Source organism: Amblyomma maculatum, chromosome 2 (assembly GCF_055883805.1).
Source record: "Amblyomma maculatum isolate TAMU_Amacu chromosome 2, ASM5588380v1, whole genome shotgun sequence".
In the NCBI taxonomy this organism is placed as follows: Eukaryota; Metazoa; Arthropoda; class Arachnida; order Ixodida; family Ixodidae; genus Amblyomma; species Amblyomma maculatum.
In genome coordinates this window covers 27711249-27725013 of record NC_139345.1, presented here as the reverse complement: position 1 = coordinate 27725013, position 13765 = coordinate 27711249, and the positions used below count along the sequence as shown (strand labels likewise).

Sequence of the window (13765 nt, the reverse complement as noted above, 5' to 3'; positions counted from 1 at the left end):
CTGAAGCCTCAGAGATAAAGAAGAGGTGGCAGGAATACACAGAACTGTACAAGAAGGACCCGAATGTGCAAACCCAGCATAAGACGGTTGTGATTACTGATCTCGAGCCGGGCATCCTGAAGAGTGAAGTTGAATGGGCCTTAGCCAGCCTTGCTAAGAACAAAGCTAGCGGAATTGATGGCATTCCAGCTGAGTTGCTTCAAAACCTCAACCATGACGCTGTTAACATTCTGCATATATTATGTCAGAAGATTTGGACAACCCTGCAGTGGCCACAGGTTTGGAGGAGGTCAGTTTACATCCCCATTCCAAAGAAAGGCAGTGCCAAAGATTGTTCCAACTACCGCACGATCGCGCTTATTCCGCATGCTAGCAAGGTGATGTTGAAAATCCTCCAAGGTAGGCTGCAGCAGTATGTGGATCGGGAGCTTCCGGACGTGCAAGCTGGGTTTCGTAAGGGCAGAGGAACTAGAGACCAAATTGCCAACCTTCGCTGGATCATGGAAAAAGCAAGAGAGTTCCAGAAACCCATCTACTTCTGCTTTATTGATTATGCGAAAGCGTTTGACTGCGTAGATCACAGCAGATTGTGACAAGCTCTCCAAGAGATGGGAGTTCCAATTCACCTCATCTGTCTCCTCAGGAACCTTTATGAAGGGCAAGAGGCCACAGTCAGAACTGGGCATGGTCTTACTGATTGGTTTCCGATTGAGAAAGGGGTGAGGCAAGGCTGCATACTGTCGCCCTGCCTATTTAACCTATATGCAGAGTGCATCATGAGGAAGGCCGGTCTGGACGAGTCTTCAGCTGGAGTGAAGATTGATGGAAAACGTATCAACAACCTTAGATATGTGGATGATACCACTTTAATGACAGAAAGTGAAGTGGAACTCAAGAGACTTCTGATGCGCGTACAAGAAGAGAGTGAGAAGTTTGGGCTTAAACTGAACATTAAAAAGACAAAGATCATGGCGTCTTGCCCTATCAAGTCCTGGAGCATCAATGGACAAGAAGTGGAAGCTGTGACAGATTTTCTGTTCTTGGGCTCCAAGATTACCTCGGAAGGAGACTGCAGCCATGAAATTAGGAGACGCCTGCTTCTGGGAAGGAGAGCAATGGTTAGCCTTGACCGCCTAATAAAGAGCAGAGACATTAGTCTGCAAACCAAGATCCGTATAACTCGTGCTGTGGTCTTTTCAGTTGTGATGTATGGATGCGAGAGTTGGACTGCGAAAAAGGCTGACCGCCGAAGAATTGACGCGTTTGAATTGTGGTGCTGGCGAAGACTCTTGAGAGTTCCTTGAACTGCCAGAAGGTCAAATCAGTGGATCTTGTCGACCATAAACCCTGACTGCTCATTGGAGGGTCAAATTCTAAAGTTAAAGCTCAGCTAATTTGGTCATCTGATGAGAAGAGAGGAGTCCCTGGAGAAAGATTTGATGTTGGGAAAGGTTGAGGGTCGCCGGAGAAGGGGTAGGCAGCGAACGCGATGGTTAGATGGCATCCTCGAGGCACTGCAGGAAGTTATGTGATGTTAGGAAGATAGTGAGAGACCGGAAAGCGTGGCGTGACATGGTCCATAGGGTCACGAAGAGTCGGACGTGACTGAAGGACTGAACTTATTATAGGGGCATTTTTTGTGTGTTTTCAAAGTTGCTCTTACAGCTTTCCTGGGATGTCGAGCTAAATTCTGGTCCTCTTACAGAAGAACGAGAACAGGAAATGTTTAAGGCTATTATGCAAATATCATCTATCTTGGGAAAACAGTCCGATAATATTGACGAAATTCGTTCGCTTCGATGTAATCAGCAGGCTATTGAACAAAAAGTAGAGGAACTCGCAGCCAAGGTTGTGTGCGCTGAAGACCGCGCATCATGTGTCTCACAGTTTAAAAGAATCGATAGAAAGGATCTCGTATCGCGTCGAATCGGTTGCTTCCTCGTTTTCGACTGTCCACTAAAGCCATGACGTTCTTGATAACAGAGCAAGAAGGAACAACCAGATCTTTTTTGGCCGCCCAGATTCCGAGATTCCGAGGCAGAGTGTGAAGAACGGATTCTGACTTTTTGCGCTCAGAAACTAACTGTAGAACTCTGCTCGACAGCTATGGAAAGAGCGCACAGACTTCCCTAGTGAAAAAAAAAAAAAAAAGAAGAAAAAAAAAAACCGTATGAGTATCAATAAACTCATACAGATTTCTCATATTAAACTCATACAAATCTAATTAATTCTTATATATTTCTCATATGATGAATGAGATTAGTATGAGATCATATGAGATTTGTATGAGTTTACTACGAGTTTAGTATGAGAATTTGTATGAGGTTATTGTGACTCATAGGTTTTTTTTTGTTTTTTTTTTTTCTGTCACTAGGGTTGGGCGTTACTCACCAGAAAAAAACAAACAAACAACAACAACAAAAAAAAAGCTTCCGATTATTGTGAAATTCTGATCTTTCAAAGACAAACAACGCTTACTTGAAGTTGCTTCAAACTAAAAGATACGGGTTTTGCTATCAGTGAAGACTTCTCGAATAAAGTAAGGCATGAGTATAAGAGGCTGATACAGTTTGCCAAGGAACGTGGCGGTGACTTCAAACTTAATTTCAACGAACTAAAGTTGGCAGAACAGGTTTACATGTATGACAGCGCACGCCGTGAAAATCATAAACCAATAGCCATCAAGGAATCCTGCATCCCAGAAACGAGTTTATCCTAAAACCGTTTATTGCTGTTAACTGCCGCAGCCGCAAGAATAAAAAAGGAGGAGTTCGCTGCACTCTTGGAATTGGTCAAGCCACATGTGGTCATTGGCACTGAGTCATGGCTGGACGAAGCAATAGGCACCTGCGAGATATTTCCGCCTAGTTACAATGTATACCGGAAGGACCGCAATAAGCATGGTGGTGGTATCTTTGTCATTAACGATAATAGACTGAACAGCATACCTCTTAACCCAGACAACCAGACATGCGAATCGGTCTGGTGTAAGGTCCTATTGGTTGACGGTGCCTCAATGGCTATTGGTTCATTTTACAGATCTCCAGTACTTAATACACCGCAACCCCTATTTGAATTGAGCAACATCCTACTAACCCGGATGCATCCTACGTTATTTTAGGTTGTGATTTTAATTTACCGAATTTAGAATGGGTCTCCCTTAAGCTGAATGTAAAGACTACATCGTTTCTTCATACCGCTTTTCGTGAAATGATTAACACCCATTCCCTATTTTAGTTTGTAGAATGCACAGCTAGAATAGGCTGCAGTAGTGCAAATGTACTTGATTTGATTTTCTGCAACGATCACACCCTCGTTTCTTCAATCGCCACAATTCCCGGTTTAAGCGACCATGAAGTGGTAATCGCAACATTGTCCTGTTCTGCCAAGCACCGCAGAAATCCGCCACCACGTACTGTATTTCATTACGAAAGAGGAGGCTATGCCTCGCTATCGCGTGAACTCGATGCCTTTCTTCCAGAATTTATACACCACCAGTTCCAGACTTGATATACATTCCACGTGGCGCCTACTGAAGACAAAACTTCTGGCCCTACACATCACCACGCCCCACGCACTGTTTCGTTAAAGTGTCGAACAAATAAGCTTTGGGTGAATACCGCCATTCGAACCTTGATAAACAAAAGGCACCGCTTATATCGTAGGTACTGTCAATCTCTAGAGCCTTCCTTGCATTACAAGTTGAAAGAGCTGAGCAAGATTATAACGCGAGAGATGCGCAGGGCTGAACGTGCGTATCTGGGTGTTCTAGGCGGAAAAATTAAGAACAATCCAAAACAAGTTTGGAAGTACGTAAAAAGTAAGCAGCGCGTAAGAGACAACATCCCCGATATTATAGATGACGTCAACTATAGCTCGGATATGGAAGGCAATGCTGAACAGTTCAGTTTTTATTTTCAGTCAGTATTTTCTCTATCGGCATGCCCTACTGACGGCTTACATATTGTGAATGAGTTTACGGAGATGGGTTGCATAGCTATCTCAGTACATGGAATAGTGTTACTTTTGCAGAAGCTCAAGGTAAACACAGCACCCGGTCCTGACCATATTCCGAATTGAAGAACTGTGTAGTTTCTGTCGCTCCCTTTTCAGTCGCACTCTTTCAAACATCAATGGATGTCGGCGCTTTGCCCGATTACTGGAAAACCACCAACGTAGTTCCTCTATATAAAAGTGGCGACAAAACCAAAAACTAAGAACTATAGGCCTATCTCACTTACAAGTGTCATATGCAAATAACTAGAGCACATCATCTACACTAATTTATTTAGGTACCTCCAGGATAACTTTTTTTTTGTCCAATGCAACATGGCTTCAGAAAGGAATTTTCTTGAGAGTTTGCTCACGATATTGCTTTCTCAGTTAACAATAGTAACCAGGTTGACTGCATATGTTTGGATTTCCAAAAAACCTTTTGATTCTGTCGCACATAATTTATTATTACTGAAACTGGCTACCCTCAAAGTTCCACCCACCCTGCTGAAATGTCTCGAAGCGTATCTCGTCGGTAGAAAGCAACGCGTTATTTTGAAGGCGCAAGCTCAACAGATATTGCAGTCTTATCGGTTGTTCCCCAGGGATCAGTTTTGGGCCCTCTTCTTTTTGTAATATTTATCAATGATATAGTTGACCGGGTTTCTAGTCGGGTCAGATTATATGCCGACGATTGTTGTATTTACCATGACGTCACTTGTGTAAGCGACTTCTATGAATTGCAAAGTGACATTGACTCTGTCTTAGCATGGTGCAAAACATGGCACATGACATTAAATTTTTCAAAATGTAAAGTTCTGCAGTTTACAAATAAAAAGCAACCATTACCTACCCAGTACTCTCTAGGCGACAGAAACTTAGCATTTGTTAAGAATTACAAGTACTTAGGTGTTATCTTCGCACACACCTTTCTTGGAACGACCACGTAAGCCATATTGCTGCCAAAGCTAGCCGTGTGTTAAACCTTTTAAAACGCAATTTCAAGCGAGCACCTACTGATTTCAAGAAGACACTCTACTCAACCAACGTGTGCCCCATCTTAGAATATAGTTGTGCGACTTGGCATCCTGAAACAAAAATACTTATTAGCGAACTTGAACGAATTCAAAAACGAGCAGCAAGGTTTGTGTCCGCAAACTATGATTTCACTAAAAGCTCCTCTCAGATGTTCAAAAATTTAGGGTGGCCTCTATTGCAAGCCAGACGCAAATATCTTAGACTTAAGTTATTTCACAATATTTTTATAGGCGCAACAGGTTTGTCTAAAGATTTATACATGAAAGCTCCCAGCTATATATCCTCCCGTTTAGATAATTCTTTAAAGGTTCAAGGATACCAGTGCCGTATAAATGTAATTAAAAACTCATTTTTTTCCTAAACCAGTGCGCGCCTACGCCTAAAATAGATAGCCCTAGTCCTGTGCAGTGGAAAGGCCTTTTAGCCTACTCGGACGCACGGACGCACAGCATCAGCCCATGCTGGTGCAGCGGGCCAGAGAGCCGCTGCTGAGGCCAACGGACTCCTTGTCAGAGGACTGCCGACTACTGCTCTTTCCTAACCCACTACCCCTGACCCCAATTTTTCCCAATACAGGTTGTCAATCAATCAATCAATCAATCAATCAATCAATCAATCAATCAATCAATCAATCAATCAATCAATCAATCAATCAATCAATCAATCAATCAATCAATCAAAGCGTGCAGGTATTATGCAGGCATAGCACGCTGCGTTTTGCGATAGCTAGCACGTGCATTATAGGTTGTCAGTGCAATTTATCCGCAAACTATTTCAAAGAATAGGCTAGAATTTGCGAGTGCCACAGCATGAACTGTCATCAGCTATAGTTTGCCTCTATGGCGAGCACAGACGCGGATACTAAGGCTCATCAGCAGCATCGGTATTCGCCCTCACTTTCTCGCATGGTGTGAACGCTGTAGATTTTCGCACTCCTCCGACATGCATGTGGACGCGACAAGTGCAACTATTGCACTTATTTCCTTGAATTCCCCATGTTCCTGTTCACTGGTTTACCTGAATCTGTACACCTACCTCAAGCTGCTCCTTTTGACAAAGACACTTCGATGTACAGAGCTCTGTGGCAGCAAAACTGGCAAACCTATTGAGTAGCAGCAGACGGCGTGCTCTACATACTGAAGATGAGACGTAGTTTCCGCTTCGTACCTTTTTTTTTTTTTTTTTTGTTTCTCAGGTTCGCGCAGGAGGCGGAGTGATGACGACTATTTAATCGAATATTATTAGAATGACGGCCTGTGGGGCAAGTTGGTTCACGACTTGAAAACCGGCGCAGAAGACGACGACGCAAGAAAGAAAAAGACACCACATGCGCACCACTTGTGCGCATGTATTGCGCACTTGCAAACTTGCAGCTTCTTGAAATGGCAAAAATGACGTTTTCCGCCATTAGTGATGCTATACGAGTTTTTTTTTTTTTTTTCCGAGAAAACTATGTCGTATTTTGCAAAACTAAAGCCCATTTCTTTGTTTCGACACATTTGCCCACCACATATTCATTGAAAACAAAACAAAAAAATTGTCATGGGACCTAGATTACCGTTCTGCAAAAAACATTGTGGTATAATTTTCACAATTGCATGTTGTTTAGGAGATAAATTCAATGAGCAAGCGTACTTCCAGTTCTGTAACCGTTCCGGCTTTGTTTTACATAAGGCGCGTCTGTACAGAGGAGTACATGTTTGATAAAACTGATCGTATCTGAACTTTGTTACTGAAGGAATCAAATACAAACGATACCACGATTTTGAACACAGGTCAGAATTCTACCCAATGTCACTCGCTAGCGCCACAATAAAGATACGGCACCAAAAGAAGGGCCAAAAGAAGCCGACGTGCAGCAATTCATTTCGAGACTTTGTTGCCAGAATTTCTGAACCGAGAAGTGTGATCGCCTATATTACACAATGCCCTTGACTGCCGGGAACCTACATATGGCTTTTATGGCCGCTGTGATCTCACGGACTTCAAATTCTTTGCACGCGTTTACAAAAAACTGCAAGTGGCCCAGAGCGTAAGGGTTGGCCGAGAGTGGGAAACACTTCTTGCTGAAATTGTCCACCGCTTCCTCGTAACAGTCAAAGTCCGTAACGGGATGCTTCGTCGTAAGCAAAGCATTCGCTTCTTCTGTACTTCCGTAACTTAGCAATAGGGCCATTTCGCGAATTTTTTCCTTAACGAAGAATCTGTTATTCACGACATTCTCCAGCTCTTTCAGTAAGGCGTGCTTTGTATCCACGTCAGTAGCTGCTTCGATCTTCTTTTCCAGAATGGCCACGGGCACGTCACGACTGTCGACCGCATCCAATGCTGCATTCGGTAAGATAATAGGTTCCGCCTCCTTTCTACCCTGGAACTGACTGACTTTCATGTCGCCAATACTGAGATCTCCGTACTCCATGACGTGGCTCGTGTTCGTTTCCGCCCGGACGATCTTGAACTGGTCAATAAGGGTCTCTCGCCTCAGGTTTTCTTTGTCTGAGTCTTCCATCCAATTCACGCTATACAAGTCACCCAGGTATGTCCCACGAAGAGGGTCCCAGTAGCAGGCGTACGAGGACTCGTTGGGATTGGCTGCGGTTGTGGCGTAAACGCTGACGTTATTCGGAAGCAAGCCGCCGTCGAACATGGAGCCCGATTCGCATGCTTCCACGTAGATGACCATCTTGCCGAACTGACCGTTCTCGTGCATTGACGTGATCGTGTTGCTCAGGTTCCGAGCGTATAGTACATCCTCGTTTGGAAACGCAATCAGGCCAGGTGCGCCGTGATCGGCGAAGTAGACAAATACGTGATCTCGTGGCCCGCTAGCGATCACCTTGCCCGTGCCTCCGTCGGGCGGCCTCTGGCCCCGGAGGACGTCGAGGAAGTTGGACGGCGTGACCAAGTTGCCCGTGTAGTCCTTGACTATGCCCGGATACAGATTGGAGCCATTGATATGATTCACGACGACGCCAGGAGTTGGGTTCTCGTCGGAGTAGGCGATGTCGTCGTACATCATTACCACGATCTGGTTGTCTGGGATGCCATGATTGCGTAGCACGTGGTAAGCGTGGCACACGTCAGCCTGGTGTCTATAGTTGTAGTAGCCGCTCGAGCCGGCCACAAGCAGCGCCCATAGCTTGACACCACTCTCGCTGGGATGATCTTCGGCGAGTGCTTTGTATTGGAACACCTGGTCACCAAGACTCCAGGCTGCCCAAACGAGTGGGAGGACTGCGAAGAAGACGGCTGCCGACGGCGACATGACCGGGCCTGCAACGCGTCTGGGGCACGCGAGCTCACTGCAGCCAAGAGGCGTAGTTCTTGTTATGTGTACGAGGAGCTGACGCTGTCCACAATCTGGAAGGGTGTCGTGTTATACGGTGTCGCCAACGGAGCTGGGCTTGAAAGTGAGACGGCCGCTGGACCAAATCTGACACCCTCGAGAAGCATCGCTGCTTTATGGTTTCAGATAACGCATTTTCCTGCTAACCGCCAACATTTCCTTCTAAAAGGCAATCCCGCGGGAACAAGCAGTGTGGAGAACCCGAGCCCTGATAACCAAACAGCATTCTTATCTAGCACTAGCGAACACTATACTTAAGACAGCATCTCGCGTTATCAAAGGAAACTGAAAGGATAAAAATAAGGATAAACAGGAGGGGAGACACGCGCTTTGCTGTTTAGAGATACATGTGGCTCTACTTGTGCACTCAAGCTCACAGCGAAATCTCCTTTCTTCTTACCCTAGGCGAAGGAAGGAGAACTTGTTAAACGTCGATTGCTTCACTGCTGATACACGAATCTGATCTGCTATGTTCATGTTCCTACGCGCTTCTTTTTCTCCTTTCCCCGGCTGACCATGGGAAGATGTCTCGCATGTCTCACCAATGCGTGCTCCTCACAGAGTATCGCCGTATATGCGGCGTGATTACAAAACCCCCTTCTCTTTCTCTCGGGCACGTGCTAGGGAGAGAAGCACTGCGCCTCGCTTCTTCCAAGAAAAAAAAAAAAAAGAAAGAAAAAGGTACGTTTGCATGCGCTTTCAGAATCACGCTATTCAATTTTATATAACACCATAGAATAAATATATAAACCATGCAACAGATCTCATTGTTGCATGCCAGAAATTTTAATAAAACCAAGGGCTGATGCCCTGCATTATATAATATTCCTAGAAAAATAGGTTCAGGTGCGCATGGAATGAGCACAGCTGTTTTAGGACCTCATCATCGAAGCTTCATTTCGATTGATGTGATTGAACGGGGAAAATTGCGCGACTCAGGCATACTCAGCCCTTACCTGCTGACTCCGCACAACCGATGGGAATGCCTACACTTTCGTTTGCGGCGACAATATTTCAATGTAAGAGAACTGTACAATAGCTCGACTACTGCGATTTTAATGCAATAAGAAAAAAAAATCAATCCAGATTCTTTTGTCAGGTGCACGCACTGTAGAAGATAGTCTCGCTTTAGCATAGATGAAATTCACAAAGTTTTGTTCGTGTGCCGAATCGGTGCTGTTAACCAGAAGGCAGTGAGCTATCGCTCTAGAGTGGTTAACTGAGCACTGGCAGCTATTTACCGCTTACGCAATAAACAATACCTCACGTTACACCGTTTTCTGTGATTAGATGCATGTAGGGAAAATTAGTACGACATTTAAGCTTCGCCTTATGAGTACAAGATGTAGCACCTTTAGCGCCGTCTTTTCATTGCACGAATTTTCGACATTGAGCGACTGGCACAGAGTTTGGCGACAACTTCCTTAGTTGTTTTCGTTTTTGGTGAAAAGGAATGCGAGACATCTGTCTTACTTCTTAGTGGAAAACTACAATTACAATGAACAGGACACATTTGGAAGTACCGGTGCGGACAAAGTAAAGGGAGCACGCTATTTTCTTCTCACTCGTTGCATAATTTAACTGGCAGCCATGGTATGCTCGAGCCATTAGTAGATGTCAGTGGCCTTTCACCTGGATAAATATTGTTTTCTTATCTCCAGTGCAGAAGGAGTGATTTTAATTTGAAAGGAAAAGCGTGCTCCGTTTACTTATGTCCGCATCTGTACATATATTGTCAGTTAGAATTCCTATCGCAAACTAGCCTCCAGCTTGAGTAGCATATATATGCTGAATGCGGACATGCCATGGCATCACTCTAAACGCAGCACATAGAATGTTCCGTCCTATTTTGATAAGAAAGCACGCGATTATCTTCTGCGACACATTTGTCACAGTTCAGGGTTACGGCAACGCTTTTTTAAAGAGCTGTATGCAGTGTCGCTTAATAACGTTATTCGCAGTACGCGAAAACTCAGGCTATGCTGCCAGGTCCGAGAGACAGTGCGCAAAAAGTGAAATCATTTTGCGACGAACGACCTGGAGGTGGGGCTTCACATGCATGTGCGATCGCTTTGTTTCGAAGCGCAGTCGGTCGGGTCGGACGCACTGACCATCTGAAGAGAACGCCCACGTGCTCGCGTGTCCTCCCTAAAAGTGGACGATCCTGTACGAGGAGGCAGTAGCTGATCACCGAAGCCTATTATATTTCCGATTAAGTAATTGTAATCGGCTACTTCTTTCATGTAACCTGTGCAACACTGGTTGAGGACCATGCGAGGCGCTATACATAAGCGTAGCCGGAGTTCTTTAGTCCACATCACTGTGTTTAGTTACAGTTAAGTAAAGGAATCCTCTAAACTCCCTCACCACACCGAAACCATTCTCACAGCTCCGACATCAGGAGTTCCGATACGATGCAGAACGTGCTCCAACCATCGTTTATTATACATCCGTGGCTCGTCTCTTCTTCCAACGTCTCAGATTGTTTTTGAAAAGAAATTTTAACGTTTATACGTCATTCCTTAGCAGCCAGGCTATATCAACTGCAGGGCAAATACATTTTTCACATCGCTACATTCACCACGATCCTGTATTAGCTGCATCAGATTCACTCGATACGTGATCCAGGCGTCATTCTGACACACATGTAACGGAGTAGACACTAAACCAGCCACAAGCTCACCCGCCGAAAGTGCAACAGTACGCTCAAACGCACAACTACAGCCACTAAGAAAACAGGGGTCCAGGTACCTCCACAGTGAACGAGCACAATATTAGCGAATGCATATTGTGGCGTGATAGTGACTTCAATCCGTATTTTTTTCCTTTTTTTTTTTTTGTAGACAGCTTCCGAGAGAAACTGTTTACAAAGAAAGGGAAACTTTAACGGGAGACTTAAGCTGAAAAAAAACTTGAGCTTTATTATATAATGAACCATTTTCTATTTCATTTGGCGGGACCAGTGCGGGCGGCAATGTCAAATGAAAGCAGCAAGTGGCTAATCACAGAAATTGCAAGGCAGTTGCCACGCCAACGATAGCAGCTGCCACTTGCTACCAGCTCCGATCACCAATGAACCAATTATCAGGCCGCTACACACGGACGCTTTAAAACCGCAGCTATGTCCCCGAACAGACGCAACTAATACCCAAGTCCAGCTTTCTGGAACACCCTTTAGCTGTGAGACACCTGTGGGATGTTATAAGCTAATACTATGCACATGTTCCAATGCGTTGCAGAATATTATCTTTAGAATTCCACCACTGCTCGAATCTAGTAATTAAGTGTCCGTAGAGAACCAGTGAGCTGCACTTTTGAAATTCATGAGGCAACTGCGGAATATTGTTAGATACTTTTGCAAGCAAATTAAAAAAAAAATTATTAAGCTTGTGATGCGTAGCGAAATTTTGTTTCTGAACTATGTCCTGCGCCCGCAACGAGTAATGTAGACTTCAACAGAAAACCAAAGAAATCTGTGTTTGAAATAAAATAGAGGGATCATCAAACAGCGCAGTTAAGTTTATCAAAATGCTTTGTAAACACGAGACCAGTAAGTTTTTAGTGTCTGTCGTCATAAATTTATCGCTGTAATTGCAACTTCAAGCCGGATGTGATAGGCTCGACTTCAAGTAAAACAGGAACCACAGGTGCCCGAAAATAACAGAGACAAGAGGGAGCACTGTTCATGTATTTTTATTATAGATTCTGAGCAATTATTTACAAACAACATAGGAACCGTCAACATGAAGCATAATGTAACATTATATGTCTCGACATATCACACATGCGAAATGATATATTCTAAAACGATGTTTTGCTCTCCCATTTCAACGCTGAAACATGAGAATGCTGTAGATGAATGAATCGACCAGAAATGATTGTAACAACTTGGTACGGTCGCAGGCAGTGCGCGCCTGCCGCATGTCCGAGAGAATGAAAAACGATTTACATACTCACCTTGGACACGACATTTTAGTTCGTTTGAAAGCTCGCTCGCTTCAGAGACGTGTCGCCAAATGAGCCACCAGTCCCACAATCATTTGCGGCACTGCTTAACCAGCCACACGTTGGGCGCGTGCACAAGTCCTGTCTGACGTTAACGCTATACGGTAAGCATGCCGCGTAAGGATCGGCACCTCCGCATGCAATGATCGTGACAAGAAGCCTTTTTACACAACGCGCAGCGCGCAGAGAATGGCCGGTCACATCCAAAAATATCGCAGGCTATCACTATGTGCACACCAATAAAGCCTCGAAGGTAGGCAGCGGTGGCCGCGAGATGTGTCGGCGAGTCTTCCCCGTATGGGCTCAATAAACGTTGTTCATGGGCGACTGAGTGAAATGTGGAGGGAACTGATCTTGTGCGCTGAACGGTGTAGCGTACACCTGAGTTCGACGCGCATCCGTAATTTGGGGGGAGGGGGGGTCAACTATCGGGATACTGGTACTGGGTATCACTTGCAGTGAAAGTTCTCGCATATATGTCGTCATTTTAGAAGCTCATTTCCTCACGCCCTGCTTTCTTTTCTGCTCGACTTACTGCGCAACTTCGTGTAGGAAGTGGCTTCCTGTCACTAACGTCTGCCGGAATAGACGGGATTAAACAGTCTCAACCGCTATGCTGCTTTTCGCTCACGAAATTTATAACAAGTTCGACGAACCTGCCTTTATATTTACTTCATATATACAACACCAAGAGCAACGACATCTCCTAATGCGCATTGAGAGACAGATGACGTGTTCGTTTTGCCATGCTACATGGCGCTCTATTACGCAGCAGCGACGCATTGGTTTACTTTCAGAAAGGCCCTCCGTTTCGCGAAAACCTCAAAAATAAAAGCCCTGTCCAGCAACGAAGTGGCACAAACACGATATTGTTGCTTGAATATCGCGCTTATTTCATCCAAGGAATCATGCATAATTGCCCAACTGTCTGATCAGCCTTTATCAGTAGTGTTATATGTTCGGATAGGGCCGCTGAATTTGTGTTTGCGAATGAATTTGCATGGGCGCAGTACAAAGTGCACTGCAAGCACATTCTATGTAAAACAAAAATATACCACCCACAGAGTTTGTTTTTGCACCGTGATATATCGTGTATAATTCATCGCTAAGGTTCCAAATCTATCTAAGGCGATATGGGCTCTCGTTTTCAGCCCTTTAAACCCTGGGAGTTTCATGCACAAGAGCTCTGATACTTGCTAGATGCAAATTCCTTGGGATACATATTTTTCTCAAAATCTGTGCATTCAATAAAACGAGACAACCTTGTCAAGACATTTCCAGCGCCTCTGGCTAGCTCTCGAGCAATTACTTGTTTAAACAGATCCCCGCACAAAGTAAACACCACTAAATGGCACGCTTGCTCTCGTTTCCATGAATGCGTTT

The 13765-nt window shown here is 44.6% G+C and overlaps 1 pseudogene; it reads right to left on the bottom strand.

Annotated features, from left to right (window-relative positions):
* Positions 1-6524: 6524 nt before the first annotated feature.
* Positions 6525-8507, bottom strand: LOC146198199 (legumain pseudogene; annotated as a pseudogene).
* Between the last annotated feature and the right edge of the window lie 5258 nt (positions 8508-13765).